This window comes from Entelurus aequoreus, linkage group LG03, assembly GCF_033978785.1.
Source record: "Entelurus aequoreus isolate RoL-2023_Sb linkage group LG03, RoL_Eaeq_v1.1, whole genome shotgun sequence".
NCBI classification, from domain to species: Eukaryota; Metazoa; Chordata; class Actinopteri; order Syngnathiformes; family Syngnathidae; genus Entelurus; species Entelurus aequoreus.
Window position 1 is genome coordinate 11,102,125 of NC_084733.1, and position 22,101 is coordinate 11,124,225.

General features: G+C 38.1%; 1 protein-coding gene across 4 annotated transcripts in view; it reads right to left on the reverse strand.

Moving 5' to 3' along the window:
- Positions 1–22,101, reverse strand: part of frmd6 (FERM domain containing 6) — a 105,993-nt gene that overhangs the window by 76,595 nt on the left and 7,297 nt on the right. The window contains exon 1 of one of the 4 annotated variants that reach the window (XM_062041179.1): positions 8,145–8,379. The exons of the other annotated variants lie outside the window; for them this stretch is intronic. The gene's annotated coding sequence lies outside the window, so the exon portion shown is untranslated. Of the gene's footprint in view, positions 1–8,144; positions 8,380–22,101 lie in introns of those variants that run through there. 4 annotated transcript variants of the gene reach the window in all.

The window sequence follows — 22,101 nt, forward strand, 5'->3', positions numbered from 1 at the left end:
TAAGGCCACAGATTACATTCCTCGTCGACCAATTTAATTCGGATACGGACTGTTTGAAAGCCCCGCTCGTCACAGATGAGGCTGCGGCTGAGTTGGAGATGATCGATCTTTGTGAGGAGGACCAACTGAACGCCGCTTGAAGGGAAGGGACCATTGAGTTCTGGAAAAGTGTGCCAATGGAAAAATACCCCAATGTCAAACGGGCTGCACTTAAAGGCCTACTGAAATGATTTTTATTTATTTAAACGGGGATAGCAGATCCATTCTATGTGTCATACTTGATCATTTCGCGATATTGCCATATTTTTGCTGAAAGGATTTAGTAGAGATCATCGACGATAAAGTTGCAACTTTTGGTCGCTGATAAAAAAAAAGCCTTGCCTGTACCGGAAGTAGCGTGACGTCAACGGTTGAAAGACTCCTCACATTTTCCCATTGTTGTCAATGCAGCTAGAGCGTTTCGGACCGAGAAAGCGACGATTACCCCATTAATTTGAGCGAGGATGAAAGATTCGTGGATGAGGAACGTTGGAGTGAAGGACTAGAATGCAGTCCAAGACATATCTTTTTTCGCTCTGACCGTAACTTAGGTACAAGCTGGCTCATTGGATTCCACACTCTCTCCTTTTTCTATTGTGGATCACGGATTTGTATTTCAAACCACCTCGGATACTATATCCTCTTGAAAATGAGAGTCGAGAACGCGAAATGGACATTCACAGTGACTTTTATCTCCACGACAATACATCGGCGAAACACTTTAGCTACGGAGCTAACGTGATAGCATCGTGCTTAACTGCATATAGAAACAAAATAAATAAACCCCTCGACTGGAAGGATAGATATAAAATCAACAATACTATTAAACCATGGACCTGTAACTACACGGTTAATGCTTTCCAGTCTGGCGAAGGTTAACAATGCTGTTGCTAACGACGCCATTGAAGCTAACTTAGCAACCAGACCTCACAGAGCTATGCTAAAAACATTAGCTATCCACCTACGCCAGCAAGCCCTCATCTGCTCATCAACACCCGTGCTCACCTGCGTTCCAGCGATCGACGGTGCGACGAAGGACTTCACCCGATCACAGATGCGGTCGGCGGCCCGGAGACGGAGTAAGTTAAGGTGAGTTCGGCGGCTAGCCCGTCTGCTATCCACCTCAAAGTCCTCCTGGCTGTGTTGCTGTAGTCCGCCGCTAATACACCGATCCCTTTCTTCTTTGCAGTCTTCATTGTTCATTAAACAAATTGCAAAAGATTCACCAACACAGATGTCCAGAATACTGTGGAATTTTGAGATGAAAACAGAGTTTTTTGTATAGGATTCAATGTGTCCGCATACTTCCGTTTCAACGATAGACGTCACGCGCATACGTCATCATACGTAGACGTTTTCAACCGGAAGTTTAGCGGGAAATTTAAAATTGCACTTTATAAGTTAACCCGGCCGTATTGGCATGTGTTGCAATGTTAAGATTTCATCATTGATATATAAACTATCAGACTGCGTGGTCGGTAGTAGTGGCTTTCAGTAGGCCTTTAAGATACTGTCAATGTTTGGGTCAACATACGTCTGCGAGTCTGTGTTTTCTACCCTGAAACATGTGAAATCAAAGCATCGATCTGTTCTGACTGACACCCATGTGAAAGAATTGCTTCGAGTGGCAACAACGGAATACAAGACAGATTTGAAGAGGATTGTCCACGACAAGGAATGCCAGAAGTCCCACTAAGAGAAAAAATATTATATTTTTGTATGTGGACTTGGTTGAACTGAGAGTGTGAGACAGTGCACACAATGTTAATTGTTGAAAATAACTGGCCTGTGGTCTTAGTACTGTAGGAGTCATGTTGGTGTGTGACATATACAATAAATCTGGCTGAGCAGAAGTCTGTGTGTGTGTGAGTGTGTGTGTGTGTGTGTGTGTTTGTATTCCTACCGTTCTTGAGACATCAACAAGGAAAAGTACCTTCCATATGAGGATCAGTGAACAAGTTAGGACCGAAATCTTGGTCCCAATACGGAAAACCATTGCGTCTAATAGAGAATGTCTCATTTGCACCACTGGTGGTGAAATCTATCAAAATTAGGGTGGTCCCAAAAAGGAGGGAATTTTTGAAATTGACTGTGTGTCGGTTTTAAAAGTGCTCCCCCCTCTGGTCATCATATGAAATAACAAGTTAGTGTAAAAATTTGAAGTGAGCCCCCTCTGGCCGACATATGTAATAACAAGTGTGTGTAAGAAATTAAAATGCGCCCCCTTTGGCCAAAATGAGTAAAAATAAATATGTATTTAGAGACATACTCTAATAACTTGAAGTAAATAATGAACATTATTTACATACAAACCAATTACAAACAAATAAACAAAACAAAAAATGTATTGAATAGAAGCAGTATTTTTCTCACAATGTGTCGACTTGTTTCTTAAAAAATTGGGAACAATTTCTCATATTCTTTCTGTTTCTGTAATATTGCAATATTGTCTCGTAAAATTATTACTTTTTTATGTAAAATTACTACTTTTTTATGTAAAATTATTACTTTTTAATGCAAAATGGTGACATTTGTCATATAAAATTTTGACTTTTGTAACAATGTTGCCAATTGTTTTGTTGTCCTTGTAAAATAGTGACATTTTTTGAGTAAAATTATGACTTTTGTCATAATTTTGCCAAGTAAAATTCTGATTATTATAATATTGCCAAAATGTTAAAGTTCTCTTATAAAATTGTGACTTTTGTCGAGTAAAGTTACGACTATTTTCATAAAATTGCCAACATTTTAAGCTTCTCTTGTAAAATTGCGATTGTTTTTGAGTAAAATTCCAACTTTTATCACAATGTTGCACAAATGTTCAGTTTTTCTTGTGAAATTTTTACTTGCGTTGAGTAAAATTACAACTTTTATTATAATGCTGCCAAAATTCTGAGGTGTTCTTGTGAAATTGTGACCTTTTTCTTGTCAAATTCCAATTAATTTTTCACAACAAGCTTTTTTATATTGGCATAGTATGTAAATGTTGTAGAAGAATGTGTGTGTGCGTGTGTGTGTGGGTGCGCGTGAGGAAGGGATGGGGTGATGTTCATGTGTGTCCATGTGTAGGATGCGGCTCTTTGCAGTAACACAGTAAAAAAAAAGTGTCTCTTAGTCTCTGACTGGTTGGCCACCCCTGGGTTAGGCGATTAAAAGAAAAATACTCAAAATCAACATTTAGAGCTTTTAACCAATGGCAGGTTGGTTATATCGTTTTTGCCCCATTGTACTTCTTCCCCTACTGATACACCAAAACCCTTAGGCCATAAGGTGTTAGAAAGTGTGAAGGCTTCCAGAAAACCATCAGAATACGAAGTAACTATGTGAAACTATCCAATGCAGTCTGCTCCACAGAAGCGCCTTGAAGGAAAACTCAACTTGGCTGCTCATGCACACTGTGTAGTGCCCTTTAATTGATTTACGCATTAGCGGAGACGCATACGGAATCACGAAATCAGAATGGCAGATAAAAAAGGATAAGATAAAAGAAAAGAAGGCAAAAAAGATAAATGAAGGCAAAGGATGGTACATAAAAGATAGATAAAAGGTAAAATAAGGTAAATAAAAAGGTAAAAGAAGAACTATAGAAGGTAAAACAAGGCATATAAATGTAAAGTTAACTTAAATAAAAGGTGAATAAAAGATAAAACAATGACTATTGAAGATTAAAGAAGGTAAATAGAAGGTAAATAAAATGTAAAAGGAATAGAGAAGGTAAATAAAGGATAAAAAAGTACTATAAAAGGTAAAATAATGTAAATAGAATGTAAAGTACCGTATTTTCCAGACTGTAAGGCGCACTTAAAATCCTTTTTTATCTCAAAACTCGACAGTGCGCCTTATAACCTGCTGCGCCTAATGTAAGGAATGATTTTGGTCGAGCTTACCCACCTCGAAGAAATTTTATTTGGTACATGGTGTAATGATAAGTGTGACCAGTAGATGGCGGTCAAACATAAGAGATAAGTGTAGGCGGCACTATGATGGCAATATGACTCAAGTAAACAACACCAACATTTTATATGTTTCCATTGAAAATATAGAACATTACACACGGCGCTCAAAAATCTTTCAAACATGTTTAAGTACGACTTTTGGTCGCTTGATGTGCTTCAACATACGAGTATTAGTATGATGTGTGTATAAGGTAAGACATATTATCTGGCGTTTTGTTTCGCAATATTATGCAAAAGCAACTTTTATTACCTTCTGGTACCTGCTGATGTGTATTTGGGATCTGCATAAATCCTGAAAAATTGCGTGCGTCCGCCTTGTAGTCCGTGCCGTAGTCGATAAGCTTCTTCTTTTTCTCTACCTTCTTGTTATGGGACATTCATCCTCCGCTGTTGCCATTTCTAATATAAAGTAGTGTAAAGTTCTTACTTATACCCGTCAGTAAACTCGCCATGAAAGCGCTAAAACATACCGGTGTAGTGAGTTTATATTATTCACCCAAGGAACTTTAGTTATCAGAGAGTTCCGGTCGGACGGTTTTCCACGGGACACATTTCCGGCCTAGTTGTTTCCGGATGAGGAGATGCTGCTCCGTTATTGATCGAAGTAAAGTCTGAATGTCATTAAAACAGTTAGCTCCATCTTTTGACACTTCTTCCACTGCCGTCCTTGCACGCTACACTGCTACAACAATGGTGACGGGGAGAAGACGCTGTCGAAGGTGAGCCACGTAAATAAGACCACCCACAAAACGGTGCATCCGAAAGCGACTGTCAGAAAGCGAATTAAAGATGATCTGTAAAACATCATCTATGCCAGTGGTCCCCAACCACCGGGCAGCACAAGAAATTTAAAAAAAAAAATATATATATATATATATATTATTTTTTTATTTATGAAATCAACATAAAAAACACAATATATACATTATATATCAATATAGATCAATACAGTCTGAAGGGATACTGTCCGTAAGCACACATGATTGTATTTATTTATGTAAAAAAAATAAATTAATCCCCCCCCACCGGTCCGTGGGACAAATTTTCAAGCGTTGACCGGTCCGCAGCTACAAAAAGGTTGGGGACCACTGATCTATGCAACATTTTGACCAAAGATCCCACCTCACTCCTACCCACTTCTCCAAAGTGGGCTGGCTCAGGCTGGAGGACAGAGAAAAACAACTTGCACTGAGCCTAGTCTATAAAATTTGCTACATCTCCCTGATACCGAAGTACATGTCAAACTACTTCCATAACGTAAATGACCGCCATAACCACAACACCAGGGGGAGCTCCACAAACCACGTTAAACCCAGATTCCGATCTAACAAAGGTCTTAACTCATTCTCCTTCTATGCCACATCAATGTGGAATGCACTCCCAACAGGTTTAAAAGAAAGTGCATCGCTATCCTCCTTCAAAACCGCACTAAAAGAACACCTCCAGGCAACTACAACCCTAAACTAACACCCTCCCCCCTCCACATCCCACCTCTCGGATTGTAAATAATCAAATGTATATACTTGTTCTTATGCTTTCTGAGCTCACATATCCTACCAAGTCAGACCTACACTGTTACAATGTCCATTTCTCAGATGATATTATTGTTGATGACTGAAGTGCTGATATCAACCAAACCTGTTTGATAATAAGCACGTTTAGTGCACTGACCGAATTGTATAGGTCATATTTGTGCTGCTAATGGTTATTTTAGCACTTTATTGCATATTGTGATTCTGACATGTATGTTGATTTATATTGTACAATATTGAGGAAAAAACTAGAACCTGTTATGAATACTTTACAATGCAATTAGTGTTATTTAAAGAAGATTTTTGATTTGTGTGCACATTGATTCATAAGGGTGGTCCTGGTTCTTACACAGGCCAGGCTTCTCTTTATGATGGCGAGCTAAGGAAAAAAAGCATCTAGTCCAAGGATCGTTCTAGGGAGATTCCAGCCAGGAACCCCACCACCTGTTCTGTCTGGGCTGGTAGGAGGCTCTCGAGCCAACCCTCTACACATTTTCACCCTTAACCGCAGCACATGGACTGTACTGCTTTACTCTCCAAAACCTTTCTCCAAGAACTGTATTATCTGAGCTGAGATTTAAACAAGAGACACTAAATAATTGAATTCGAACACACACAGAGCTATTTCTATTTTGGGGCAGAATTATTATAGTGTTCCCAGCGTTAAAAGGATAAAGCCATTGTTTACAAATTTGGTAAATAAATAACCAAAAAATTTATATTTTGTTGTTCTCGTACTGTACCGAAAATGAACCGAACCGTGACCTCTAAACCGAGGTACGTACCGAACCAAGATTTTTGTGTACCGTTACACCCTTAAAGGCCTACTGAAAGCCACTACTACCGACCACGCAGTCTGATAGTTTATATATCAATGATGAAATCTTAACATTGCAACACATGCCAATACGGCCGGGTTAACTTATAAAGTGCAATTTTAAATTTCCCACTAAACTTCCGGTTGAAAACGTCTATGTATGATGACGTATGCGCGGGACGTCAATCGTTGAAACGGAAGTATTCTGACCCCATTGAATCCAATACAAAAAAGCTCTGTTTTCATCTCAAAATTCCACAGTATTCTGGACATCTGTGTTGGTGAATCTTTTGCAATTTGTTTAATGAACAATGAAGACTGCAAAGAAGAAAGTTGTAGGTGGGATCGGTGTATTAGCGGCGGACTACACCAACACAACCAGGAGGACTTTGAGATGGATAGCAGACGCGCTAGCCGCCGACCTCACCTTGACTTCCTCCGTCTCCGGGCCGCCGACCGCATCTATGATCGTCGCTCCGTCGATCGCTGGAACGCAGGTGAGCACGGGTGTTGATGAGCAGATGAGGGCTGGCGTAGGTGGATAGCTAATGTTTTTAGCATAGCTCTGTGAGGTCCCGTTGCTAAGTTAGCTTCAATGGCGTCGTTAGAAACAGCATTGTTAAGCTTCGCCAGGCTGGAAAGCATTAACCGTGTAGTTACATGTCCATGGTTTAATAGTATTGTTGATTTTCTGTCTATCCTTCCAGTCAGGGGTTTATTTCTTTTGTTTCTATCTGCATTTAAGCCCGATGTGCTATCACGTTAGCTCCGTAGCTAAAGAGCTTCGTCGATGTATTGTCGTGGAGATAAAAGTCACTGTGAATGTCCATTTCGCGTTCTCGACTCTCATTTTCAAGAGGATATAGTATCCGAGGTGGTTTAAAATACAAATCCGTGATCCACAATAGAAAAAGGAGAAAGTGTACCTAGGTTACGGTCAGAGCGAAAAAAGATACGCCCTGCACTGCATTCTAGTCCTTCACTCTCATGTTCCTCATCCACGAATCTTTCATCCTCGCTCAAATTAATGGGGTAATCGTCGCTTTCTCGGTCCGAATCGCTCTCGCTGCATTGTAAACAATGGGGAAATGTGAGGAGCCTTTCAACCTGCTACGTCACGCTACTTCCGGTACAGGCAAGGCTTTTTTTTATCAGCGACCAAAAGTTGCGAACTTTATCGTCGATGTTCTCTACTAAATCCTTTCAGCAAAAATATGGCAATATCGCGAAATAATCAAGTATGACACATAGAAAGGATCTGCTATCCCCGTTTAAATAAAAAAAATTAATTTCAGTAGGCCTTTAATATACTCTGATGATTAACTTGTGTGATGACTGTATAATGCTGATAGTATATATTTGTACCATAAACTGATTAACGTGGACCCCGACTTAAACAAGTTGAAAAACTTATTCGGGTGTTACCATTTAGTGGTCAATTGTCCGGAATATGTACTGTACTGTGCAATCTACTAATAAAAGTTTCAATTAATTTCAATCAAAATGTCAGCACACGACTCCTTGCTGTTGTTTGAATCAAACAGTCGCTTCGGCGCTAGATAGATAGATAGTACGCTACGTCACAATCTTAAGAAATCCCGCCCGGCGATCCCGATTGCTTCATTATTTTTTTTGCTATCTTGAAGGAGTTTGCATTGCCCTCGATCCCAGATCCTTGTGTGGAGCTCAGCGAACTACAAGGGTCTGGCGAGAGTCGGGTTACTAAACAACAACTTTGCTAACCCGGCTCATGCAAACGTCTGCGCACAAGTCTTTTCTTGAGTAAATAAAGTAACATACCTTCATTCGCTAGCTGCAGGTGATAAACGCCAGAGATGTGAAGACATGTGCGAGGCTGCGATCCATGTGGTTTGGGACAAAAAAATGTGAACACACACACACATACATCACACACACACAGCATTGCAAACTGCCGCAGACATGTTAGAACAGAGTCAGCAGTCGCTCCCCACCCGGCGATTGAGCCTGAACCCCGCATGAGTAATCCCACAGCCATCGCAGGAGCAACACACCGCAGAGACGTCAACCCGGCCATTACGCATGCTGGAAATAGAGCGCGCAGCCTTTAAGCAGAGGGTTAGAGCGGGAGCTGCAATTACAGCAAACCCCAGCCCGCTTGTTTTGATTCAAGCTGATGGACTCTTTGCAGCTGATTTGACTTGTTGCACTTTTTTATACCTGACCTGAAACGCGCCACGTCTTCTTTCCCAGGATGTGCAGCATAAACCAGACCGAAACATTCTTCTAAAATCTCGGCGGAATGTGTAACGACATCAACAAGGCCAGCGAGGAACGTATCAACCGATCATGGCGGCTGGAAATAGGCTCTTCAACGATCGTGCATGCTGCTACCAAACAAACTCGGTGCAGGAAACGCTGGGCCAGCTGTGTGTGACATAGACTCCAACAGCTCCGGTCTGCGTCCATGAAAGCGTGACTAAAGAAGCCAAACAGGCAAAGGAAAAAACACAATCCAAGGAAATAGAAGGGGGAGTAGGAGAAACAAATGCAGGAAGAGGTGACCCATATGGTTCAACGTATACGAAGACCTAAACAACACCGACCACACTTTAGGGTTGTACGGAATACAAGTACTAATAAAGTACCGCCTTTGATAAATACATTTTTGCTGGTAACGTGAGCCGAGGCGCATGTTAGTCAACACTAGGGCTGCAACGACTTAATCAATTAATTCGATTAGAAAAATGCTTACTTTATAATCTGTTGCTTTGATTAATCGTTTAATGAGTGTAACTAATAAACAATTATAAAATCTGGACTGCATAAAAGAAGGTAAAACAAGTTCTAAACAGAAGGTAAATAATGGTCAAAGAAGGTTAAAGGTAAATAGAACGTAAAAAGGTAAATAGAAGGTAAAAGAAGGTTGATACAAAGTGAATAAAAGGTGAAAGAAGGTTAAAAAAAAAGGTAAACAGAAGGTAAAATATGGTCATTAGAAGGTTAATGAAAGGTGAAAGAAGGTAAAACTAATAAAAGATAAATGGAAGGTAAAAATGTAAAGAGAAGCCAAAAGAAGATAAATAAAAGGTGAAAGAAGGTATGACAAATAAAAAAGAAGGTAAAACAAAATGAAAAAGCTACAAGAAAGCTAATCAAAAATAAATAGAAGGAAAAAATAAGTCGACGGTAGAACAAGAAGGTAAAAAAACAAAGTTAATAAAAAGTGAACAAAGATAAATAGAAGGTAGAAGAAAGTAAATAGAAAGTACAAAAAAGGTAAAAGAAGGTAAATAAGGTAAACAGAAGGTAAAATATGGTTATTAGAAGGTAAATAAAAGGCGAAAGAAGGTAAAAAAAAAGAGAAGAAGATACATTTAAGGTAAAAATGTAAAGAGAAGCCAAAAGAAGATAAATAAAAGGTGAAAGAAGGTATAACAAATAAAAAAGAAGGTAAAACAAGATGAAAAAAGCTACAACAAAGCTAATCCAAGGTGCATAGAAGGAAAAAATAAGTCGACGGTAGAACAAGAAGGTAAAAAACAAAGTTAATAAAAAGTAAACAAAGGTAAATAGAAGGTAGAAGAAAGTAAATAGAAAGTACAAAAAAGTTAAAAGAAGGTATAAAAGGTGAAATAAGGTATAACAAATAAAAAAGAAGGTAAAACAAAATGAAAAAAGCTACAACAAAGCTAATCGAAGGTGCATAGAAGGAAATAAGTCGACGGTAGAACAAGAAGGTAAAAAACAAAGTTAATAAAAAGTAAACAAAGGTAAATAGAAGGTAGAAGAAAGTAAATAGAAAGTACAAAAAAGGTAAAAGAAGGTAAAAAAAAGGTAAACAGAAGGTAAAATATGGTTATTAGAAGGTAAATGAAAGGCGAATGAAGGCTAAAAGAAAAGATAAATTGAAGGTAAAAATGTAAAAAGAAGCCAAAAGAAGATAAATAAAAGGTGAAAGAAGGTATATAAAATAAAAAAAGAAGGTAAAACAAGATGAAAAAGCTACAACAAAGCTAATCGAAGGTAAATAGAAGGAAAAAATAAGTCGACGGTAGAACAAGAAGGTAAAAAACAAAGTTAATAAAAAGTAAACAAAGGTAAATAGAATGTAGAAGAGAGTAAATAGAAAGTACAAAAAGGTCAAAAAAGGTTAAAAAAAAAGGTAAACAGAAGGTAAAATATGGTTATTAGAAGGTAAATGAAAGGCGAAAGAAGGTTAAAAAAAAAAGATACATTTAAGGTAAAAATGTAAAGATAAGCCAAAAGAAGATAAACACAAAGTGAAAGAAGGTACATTAAATAAAAAACAAGCTAAAACATGATGAAAAAAGCTACAACAAAGCTAATCGAAGGTAAATAGAAGGAAAAAATAAGTCGACGGTAGAATAAGAAGGTAAAAAACAAAGTTAATAAAAAGTAAACATAGGTAAATAGAAGGTAGAAGAAAGTAAATAGAAAGTACAAAAAAGGTAAAAGGTCAAAAAAGGTAAACAGAAAGTAAAATATGGTTACTAGAAGGTAAATGAAAGGCGAAAGAAGGTAAAAAAAAGATACATTTAAGGTAAAAATGCAAAGAGAAGCCAAAAGAAGATAAATAAAATGTGAAAGAAGGTATAATAAATAAAAAAGAAGGTAAAACAAGATGAAAAAGCTACAACAAAGCTAATCGAAGGTAAATAGAAGGAAAAAATAAGTCGACGGTGGAACAAGAAGGTAAAAAACAATTGTAATCTGTGTATTATCAGTAAAGTGCAGCAACCTATGGTGTCGGTCGTGTTCCATTAAATCCACACAACGCAGAGGAAAAGACCACCGGTACAAAATAAACCACATGATGTTAGTATATCAGTCGAGGAAAATGATCAAACTACATAAATAACATCCTGTAATTTGATTTTGATATAATTTTTGTATCTCGATAGATTGAAAATTAACATCAATGAGTTGACTGATGAACATTATCACATTATTTATTCAGAAAATATAAATAACGACAAATAAAGTACAGTATATCTTAGACTTAGACTTCCTTTTTATTGTCATTCAAATTTGAACTTTACAGTACAGATAAGAACGACATTTTGTTGCATTAGCTCATGGTAGAAGCAAGCAAAAAAAGGTGCAGATATAAATAAATACATTACTGTACAGATAAATATATTGCACTTTTGCATATGCATCCAGGTTTATGGATGTATGTTATATTGTCTTTATATTCCAGCCAGTTAATCGATTTTTGGGGGGAATTGAGGGGATAATTATGATGCGTTCAAGAGTCTAACGGCCTGAGGGAAGAAGCTGTTACAGAACCTGGAGGTTCTGCTTCGGAGGCTGCGGAACCTCTTTCTAGAATCCAGCAGTGAAAACAGTCCTTAATATACTATTAACCGCAACAGGTAATTGTAGAAAAAAAAAAAACAACATTATGATTTGTACAAATTCAGAATGTGCTTGTTCTATTTTTAAACAAAGAAAACAATCTGAAGTTGTCTTTATTTTGAAGTTATCGTGCCGTGATTTTACCAGTCCGGCCCACTTGGGAGTACATTTTTCTCCATGTGGCCCCCGATCTAAAATGAGTTTGGTATATACCCCTGTCATGAACGTTACTTAATTCATTAAAAAATAATAATACAAAAGAAAAAAAATGTTTATGCATATGTAAATGTATTCAGTTATAAACATTCATTCACTTTCTTCTTTCCTTCATGGATCTAAACTTTGCCGCTGCCGGTATTTTTTTCTATATTTTTATTGTAATATTTTCAGAATGTGTTCGTTCTATTTTTGGTAGGGATGTCCGATAATATCGGCCTGCAGATATTATCGGCCGATAAATGCGTTAAAATGTAATATTGGAAATTATCGGTATCGTTTTTTTTATTATCTGTATCGTTTTTTTTTTTGTTTTTTTTAAATCAACCTAAAAAACACAAGATACACTTACAATTAGTGCACCAACCCAAAAAACCTCCCTCCCCCATTTCTTTCTGTTATCAATATTCTGGTTCCTACATTATATATCAATCAATCAATCAATCAATGTTTATTTATATAGCCCTAATCAATATATATCAATACAGTCTGCAAGGGATACAGTCCGTAAGCACACATGATTGTGCGTGCTGCTGGTCCACTAATAGTACTAACCTTTAACAGTTAATTTTACTCATTTTCATTAATTACTAGTTTCTATGTAACTGTTTTTATATTGTTTTACTTTCTTTTTTATTCAAGAAAATGTTTTTAATTTAGTTATCTTATTTTATTATTTTTTTTAAAAAGTACCTTATCTTCACCATACAAGGTTGTCCAAATTAGGCATAATAATGTGTTAATTCCACGACTGCATATATCGGTTGATATCGGTATCGGTTGATATCGGTATCGGTAATTAAAGAGTTGGACAATATCGGAATATCGGATATCGGCAAAAAGCCATTATCGGACATCCCTAATTTTTGGCCAAAGTAAGACAAAGAAAACAATCTAAAGTTGTCTTTATATTTTTACTTTTAATGCAATGATTTTAATAGTCCGGCCCGCGTGTGCACAGATTTTCCTCCATGCGGCCCCTGAGCTAAAACGAGTTTGACGCCGCTACTCTGAGCTGAAATGACCACAATGGCCCTCTAGTGAAGTGTTTTTCAACCTTTTTTGAGGCAAGGCACATTTTTTCCATAAAAAAAATACGGAGGCACACCACAGTGTTTCCCACACATTCATTTATTTGTGGCGGCCCGCCACGAAAGAATTAAGGCCGCCACAAAAATTATTTATTTTTTTTGTCCTGTCCAGCTTCTCAGGCAAATCATATAGTTGATGTAGATGCCCATATCGGCTGTTCAGATTTACTTTACAAAAGAGAAGTGTAGGATCAAGATTTTTGGAGGTCTTTGTTCAGTGGATCAGATGTTTGATGAAGCTTTGTGTCTATCTACCACCACTAATGTTTTCTGTTTATTTGTTACTGACTGTGGCAGGACACCTCTGCCTCTGTTTCACTTTATGTTGCTGGTAAATAATATGGTTGTAGTAGTAGGCTAAAGTTAAATTATTTAGTATGCGCTAATTACAGGGGCAGAGCTTTAAGAGACATTTTAGCTTTTATATTTTTATAAGATATATTTTTTGTAAGAACCACAATTAATAAATATATTTCAGTGAATAACTTATTGTTCAAATCTGTATATAAATATGTACATAAAGTGTTGTAATTATATTGTAAAATGGATGGATGGATGGATGGACATTTAAAACAAAACTGTTATTATTAAGTAGTAAGTATACATTTTTTGAGCCTTTTTAGAGAAAATCATATCATTGTAGTAAATTATGCAAATTACTTGATGATGCCTTGGTGACCACGCCCATAACCACGCCCCCACCGCCACAGCTATCTTGGCAGTTAATGGGAAACACTGGACTTATATATGTTTTTTTCCTTCTTTATTATGCATTTTCGGCCGGTGCGACTTACACTCCGAAAAATACGGTAATTTAGTGAATTGAAACATACTCATTGACCTCAAGACAAGTTCTTCTTATGCTAGAGAGGACAAAGCATCGGCCAAAGTCATCCTGAGGCTACTCCTGAGCTTCTGATGTTGACTTTTGAAGACCGAGGAAGTCGCAGGTGAACACAGAGTAAACAATAGCTCTCTAGATGTGACAAACAGACAAGTCGTGAACATGGAGCAACATGAAGGTGAATCAAATCATTTACTCATAATGAGGGGCGGTCATTTTTGTGCCCTTGCAATCCATCCCGCATTCCGACATTCATCTGAGTGAGTCATCATCTTAGTCCACATGTTTCCTACTCAAAAAGCAGTCTCTCTTACACCAAAGCTTATTTTTACACCCGACTTGGTCTTACTGCCCCTCGTAACAAATCTTGTTACGTACTGTAGGACATCTTCCCATGTGTTTACATCTCAACAGAGGAAACGTTGACGCAACAACCGACTTTTCGTTTTGATTTGTGGGTAAGGATCGCCGTGTTCAGCAATTGTTGCGCAATGTGAAGCCAGGATGTTAAAACAACATGATGTATGACTTCATTATGACTTGACAAGTTATGTCTTAGTCAAGCCAAAAACTGTACTACGGACCCAGGGCTGGGCCATATGGCTGAAGACAAAGACGAATGTACTTTGTCATATTTACCGCATTTTTACGGACTATAAGGCGCACTTAAAATCCTTTCATCTTCTCAAAAATTGAATGGGTGAATGTGGAAATAGTGTCAAAGTACCTTGAAGGTAGAAAAGCGCTACACAAGTATAACCCATTTACCATTTACATGATGTAATGATATGTGTGACCAGTACATGGTAGTCACACATAAGAGATACGTGTAAACTGCAATATGACGCCAGTAAACAACACCGAAACTTAAAATTTTCCATTGAGAATATAGAACATTACACACGGCGCTCAAAAATCTGTCAAAATGTTTTAGTACGACTTTGGTAAGATATGAAGCCGCACCGCTTGATGGATTGTCGGCGGTCAGAGATACAAGTATTACTATGGTAGCGGGGGGGTGTATATTGTAGCGTCCCAGGAGAGTTAGTGTTGCAAGGGGTTCTGGGTATTTGTTGTGTTTTGTTACGGTGCGGATGTTCTCCCGAAATGTGTTTGTCATTCCTGTTTGGTGTGGGTTCACAGTGTGGCGCATATTTGTAACAGTGTTAAAGTTGTTTATACGGCCACCCTCAGTGTGACCTGTATGGGTGTTGACCAAGAATGCTTGTGTGTGTGAAAAGCCGTAGATATTATGTGATTGGGCCGGCACGCAAAGGAAGTGCCTTTAAGGTTTATTGGCGCTCTGTACTTCTCCCTACGTCCGTTTACACAGCGGCGTTTTTAAAAGTGATACATTTTACTTTTTGAAACCGATACCGATAATTTTGAAACCGATACCGATAATTTGCAATATTACATTTTAAAGCATTTATCGGTAGCCGGATATTATCGGACATCTCTAGTTCTAACTTATATCTGTCAGTAGACTCGTTATTAAAGTGCCAAAAACTACTGGTGTAGTGGGTTAACATAATTGACCCAAGGAATTTTAGTTATTAGAGAGTTCCTGGCCCTCACCTCCCAGGGGATGGAATAAGGGGATGGGTCAAATGCAGAGGGTCATTTCACCACATCTAGTGTGTGTGTAACTATCAGTGGTACTTTAACTTTAACGTATGCCTGCCCATACCATAAACCCACACCCACCATGGGCTACCCGACTCACAACGCTGGCATCAGCAAACCCCTCTTCCACACACGCCGTCTGCCATCTGCCCTGAACTTTGAAAACCGGGATTCATCCGTGAAGAGAACACCTCTCCAACGTGGTAGACGCCATCGAATGCGAGCATTTGCCCACTAAAGTCGGTTACGATGACGACCTGCAGTCAGGTCGAGACCCCGATGAGAACGACGAGCATGCAGATGAGCTTCCCGGAGAGGGCTTCTCGCAGTTTGTGCAGAAATTCTTTGGTTATGCAATCCAATTGTTGCAGCAGCTGTCCGGGTGGCTGGTCTCAGACGATCATGGAGGTGCACCTGCTGGATGTGGAGGTCCTGGGCTAGTGTGGTTACATGTGGTTTTGCGGTTGTGAGGCTGCTTGGAAGTACTGCCAAATTCTCTGAAACGCCTTTGGAGACGGCTTATGGTAGAGAAATTAACATTCAATTCACGGGCGACAGCTCTGGTGGACATTCCTGCAGTCAGCATGCCGACTGCACGCTTCCTCAAAACTTGCGACATCTGTGGCATTGTGTTGTGCGATAAAACTGCACATGTGGCCTTTTATTGTGGGCAGCCTGAGGCACACCTGTGCAATAATCATGCTGTTTAATCAGCATACTGATATGCCACACCTTTGAGGTGGGATGGATTCTCTTGGCAATGAAGAAATGCTCACTAACACAGATTTAGACAGATTTGTGAACAATATTTGAGAGGATTGGGTCTTTTCTGCATATTGTAAAAGTTTTAGATCTTTGTGTTGTGCATTACAAGCTCAAAAGTGCTGATGTAAAAGCTAGCTTACTTCTTGCCGTAGCTAGCTTGCGGCTAATACAGTAGCATGGTGATGTTTTACTACGCTGGAAGAACAGTTCTTCCGTGTTCGCTCTTACAATACGAATGTCGCTACATCTTGGTTACTATACAGGTTACGGAACGTAAATAAAGTATTGTTGGCGGTTTTTGGATGCATTTTTAAAGTGATTTAGAGGCAGAATTGATTGCTCCCATTAGCTGGATTGCTAGCCACCTAGAACGAGCCGATTATTACAGATTAGAATGCAAAAAAAATGTTTTATTGTCTCTCATAAGCAGGGGTCCCCAAACTTTTTGACTCGGGGGCCGCATTGGGTTAAAAAAATTTGGCCGGGGGCCAGGCTGTATATATATATATATATATATATATATATATATATATATATATATATATATATATATATATATATATATATATATATATATATATATATATATATTTTCTGGCCATTTTGAGCGTTTAATTGACCTCACAAATGTGATGCTCCAGAAACTCAATCTGCTCAAAGGAAGGTCAGTTTTGTAGCTTCTGTAACAAGCTAAACTGTTTTCAGATGTGTGAACATGATTGCACAAGGGTTTTCTAATCATCAATTAGCCTTCTGAGCCAAAGAGCAAACACATTGTACCATTAGAACACTGGAGTGATAGTTGCTGGAAATGGGCCTCTATACACCTATGTAGATATTGCACCAAAAACCAGACATTTGCAGCTAGAATAGTCATTTACCACATAAGCAATGTATAGAGTGTATTTCTTTAAAGTTAAGACTAGTTTAAAGTTATCTTCATTGAAAAGTACAGTGCTTTTCCTTCAAAAATAAGGACATTTCAATGTGACCCCAAACTTTTGAACGGTAGTGTATATATATATATATATATATATATATATATATATATATATATATATATATATATATATATACATATATACATTGTCTTTATAATCCGTTTTGTCATTTAACATCAATTAACATTGATGTTCATCAACATTTAACATTGTCACGTTATCGATGGGAAAATTAATTTTTAGACAATATGATTTGTCTGAGCGGCTAGGAGACATTAAGAGTAACAAGCGGTAGAAAGTGGATAAGAAAGGAAAGATTAAAAAAAAATTTTAAAAATTCAAAATAAACATTTATTTTTTAACTTGGGACTTCCCGCCGGCCGGATTTTGGATGCTGGGGGGCCGGATCCAGCCCGCGGGTCGTAGTTTGGGGACCCCTGCTCATAAGGATTGTGAACGATAGGCAAAATACTCCTAAAACAGTGCAGTTATCCTTTAAGTAGAGGAGACATGTTAGCTTCATTTTTCAACTCACTTACGTAAACAACTTACGCAATGTAGGTAACATGTCCGCAAACACGCCACAGCGTCAATTCCGGTCCTTCAACAATCGTTAATTCTTTGGAATCAAAATGTATATCCATATAATAAACATAGCCTATTATTTGCGCACTCTTGACTTGTGATGCACTGATGAATTGGCCGTCGAAAAAAGACTCAGCTCGCCGGAACTAAATGTTGTGAATACAGTGTTTCCCATAAACTGCCAAGATACCTGTGGCGGTGGGGGCGTGCCTTTGGCGCGGTCACCATGACATCATCGAGTAATTTGCATAATTTACTACAATGATATGATTTTCTCTAAAAAAGCTAAAAAAATGTGTACTTACTAATTAATAATAACAGTTTTCTTTTAAACGTCCATCCATACATATATCCATCCATTTTACAATATAATTACAACACTTTATGTACATATTTATATACAGATTTGAACAATAAGTTATTCACTGAAATATATTTATTGTGGTTCTTACAAAAAATATATCTTATAAAATATAAAAGCTAAAATGTCTCTTAAAGCTCTGCCCCCTTAATTAGTGCATACTAAATAATGTAACTTTAGCCTACTACTACAACCATATTATTTACCAGCAACATAAAGTGAAACAGAGGCAGAGGTGTCCTGCCACAGTCAGTAACAAATAAACAGAAAACAGTAGTGGTCAAATCCAAATAAGGCAACAAGAGAAGTATCCTACACTTCTCTTTTGTAAAGTAAATCTGAACAACCTATATGGGCATCTACATCAACTATATGATTTGCCTGAGAAGCTGGACAGGACAAAAAATAAAAAAAATTAAAAAATTATAATAATTTTTTTAAATTTTTTTTTTTTAATTTGTGGCGGACGTAATTCTTTCGTGGCGGGCCGCCACAAATAAATGAATGTGTGGGAAACACTGGAATAAGTATCCACTTCCGCTGGCAGGCTGCGCCTTTCCTCGCACACACAAATGACGTAGCTCGCCAAAAGCTGACCAAAACAGTCACATCCGGGTCGCATTTAGGTCGCGTTGCCATTTAGATTCCAATCGGATTCGGACTACCTCCTGATGTGGCCTGAATGTAATGCGAAAAGATCAGATTTAAAGCACTTTGGCACGTTTAATAGACTACGGCTGGACCATTATGGCAACAATAATAATCACCATTATTTTGATTGATATTGTAATCACGATTAATTACACAAGTATTCATTATTTAAAAACATGAGTATTTATTGTACCACAAAAACTCAACTTCAAATATAGTTTTTTTTTAAATCTGGATATAAATTAGTAATGAATAAACCACAGCAAGTAAAGTAATAATAGCAATAACAATAAATGTAAACAATTGCAATATAAAAAACAATAAAATTAAGTTTTTCCTTTTTAACTCAGGTTTTTTTTTTACCTTTTACACTTATTTAACCACCATAGAGTGTGTGCTGTTTGTGTAAAATAACATTTAAAAAAACACGTTTGTTAATTCAATGCAAAAGTCCTCACATTTATTGGTGCAATACATCTTTGGACAATTTTGACCAGTATTTTAAGTCAAAGCATTATGTAAATGTATGAATATGTGATTCAAGTACATTATGCTTGTGCAATGTACTTTTTTGAAACCGTTATTTTGTTAGCACAGTCACACCGGATTTGGCGCCCCACGCTATTACTGTGAAGGAGGGAAGCGTGTTGTGCTGGTCTCAGCTTCATTAGTAAAGAGGCTACTAAAAAAAAAAAAGAGAGCGCCTCTCAAGTTGCGACTACTGCTTGTACATTGATGTTACATCCATGATGTGGTTCACAAGCAGATGAGATGTCTTGTGGGTGTATGGATTGTTCTTGTTAGCTTTAAAGGCCTACTGAAAGCCACTACTAGCGACCACGCAGATAGTTTATATATCAATGATGAAATCTTAACATTGCAACACATGCCAATACGGCCGGGTTAACTTATAAAGTGCAATTTTAAATTTCCCGCGAAACTTCCGGTTGAAAAAGTCTTTGGATGATGACGTATGCGCGTGACGTAGCCAGTGAAACAGAAGTATCGGTACCCCATTGAAAACAATACAAAATAGCTCTGTTTTCATCTCATAATTCCACAGTATTCTGGACATCTGCGTTGGTGAATCTTTTGCAATTTGTTTAATGAACAATGAAGACTGCAAAGAAGAAAGTTGTAGGTGGGATCGGTGTATTAGCGGCTGGCTGCAGCAACACAACCAGGAGGACTTACTTGGATAGCAGACGCGCTAGCCGACGCTAGCCGCCAACCGCATCTGTGATCGGGTGAAGTCCTTCGTCGCGCCGTCGATGGCTGGAACGCAGGTGAGCACGGGTGTTGATGAGCAGATGAGGGCTGGCTGGCGTAGGTGGAGCGCTATTATTTTAGCTCTGTGAGGTCCGGTTGCTAAGTTAGCTTCAATGGCGTCGTTAGCAACAGCATTGTTAAGCTTTGCCAGGCTGAGAATTATTAACCGTGTAGTTACATGTCCATGGTTTAATAGTATTGTTGATCTTCTGTCTATCCTTCCAGTCAGGGATTTATTTATTTTGTTTCTATCTGCATTTGAGCCAGATGCTATCACGTTAGCTCAGTAGCTAAAGAGCTTCGCCGATGTATTGTCGTGGAGATAAAAGTCACTGTGAATGTCCATTTCGCGTTCTCGACTATCATTTTCAAGAGGATATAGTATCCGAGGTGGTTTAAAATACAAATCCGTGATCCACAATAGAAAAAGGAGAGAGTGTGGAATCCAATGAGCCAGCTTGTACCTAAGTTACGGTCAGAGCGAAAAAAGATATGTCTTGCACTGCATTCTAGTCCGTCACTCTAGCGTCCTCATCCACAAATCTTTCATCCTCGCTCAAATTAATGGGGTAATCGTCGCTTTCTCGGTCCGAATCGCTCTAGCTGCGTTGAAAACAATAGGAAAATATGAGGAGGTGAACAACTGACTACGTCACGCTACTTCCGGTAGGGGCAAGGCTTTTTTTTATCAGAGACCAAAAGTTGCAAACTTTATCGTCGTTGTTCTATACTAAATCCTTTCATCAAAAATATGGCAATATCGCGAAATGATCAAGTATGACACATAGAATGGATCTGCTATCCCCGTTTAAATTTAAAAAAATTCATTTCAGTAGGCCTTTAACTTTGTAGTTTAGTCGCTGGTGTGTCAGGGATGAATGAGCAATACCGAACGCATTATTTTCCCAAACAAATATTTATTCTCTTCACAATGATAACATTTAACTAACATTAATGTCAATTTTCCTGATAGTATTTTGCACTTATCAGCAAATTCCCTTTTATTGGCCAATTATGTGTCTCCGTCCGCGGTTACATGAATGCGGAAATGCCTTACTTTTTTGTTCAGTTTAACGATTATTAATTAGGCATACTAGCCCTGTATCAAATAAAAAGTACCGTATTTTTACGACTATAAGGCGCACTTAAAATCCTTTTTTTTTTTTAAACTCGACAGTGCGCCTTAAAACCCGGTGCGCCTAATGTACGGAATAATTCTGGTTTTGCTTACCAACCTCAAAGCTATTTTAAATTGCGCAGGTCCGCCTTTGTAGTCCGTGTCGACGCTGTGGTCGATAAGCTTCTTCTTTTTCTCTATCTTCTTGTTATGGGACATTCATCCTCCGCTGTTGCCATTTTTAATATAAAGTAGTGTAAAGTTCGTACTTATATCTGTCAGTAAACTCGCCATGACAGCGCTAAAACATACCGGTGTAGTGACTTTACATTATTCACCCAAGGAACTTTAGAATTCCGGCGTTGTTGCACTAGTGAGCCACGGATGAGGAGATGCTGCTCCGTTATTGATTGAAGTAAAGTCTGAATGTCATTAAAACAGTTAGCTCCATCTTTTGACACTTCTTCCACTCCCGTCCTTGCACGCTACACCGCTACAACAAAGGTGACGGGGAGAAGACGCTGTCGAAGGTGAGCCACGTAAATAAGACCGCCCACAAAACGGCGCATCCGGAAGAGACTGTCAGAAAGCGGCTTGAAGATGATCTGTAAAACATCATCCATGCAACATTTTGACCAAAGAACCACCATTACATGTTATGTAGATCAGTGTTTTTCAACCTTTTTTGAGCCAAGGCACATTTTTTGCGTTGAAAAAATCCGGAGGAACACCACCAGCAGAAATCATTAAAAAACGAAACTCAGTTGACAGTAAAAAGTCGTTGTTGCAATTGTTGGATATGACTTTAAAGCATAACCAAGCATGCATCAATATAGCTCTTGTCTCAAAGTAGGTGTACTGTCACCACCTGTCACATCACCCCCTGACTTATTTTGAGTTTTTTGCGGTTTTCCTGTGTGTAGTGTTTTA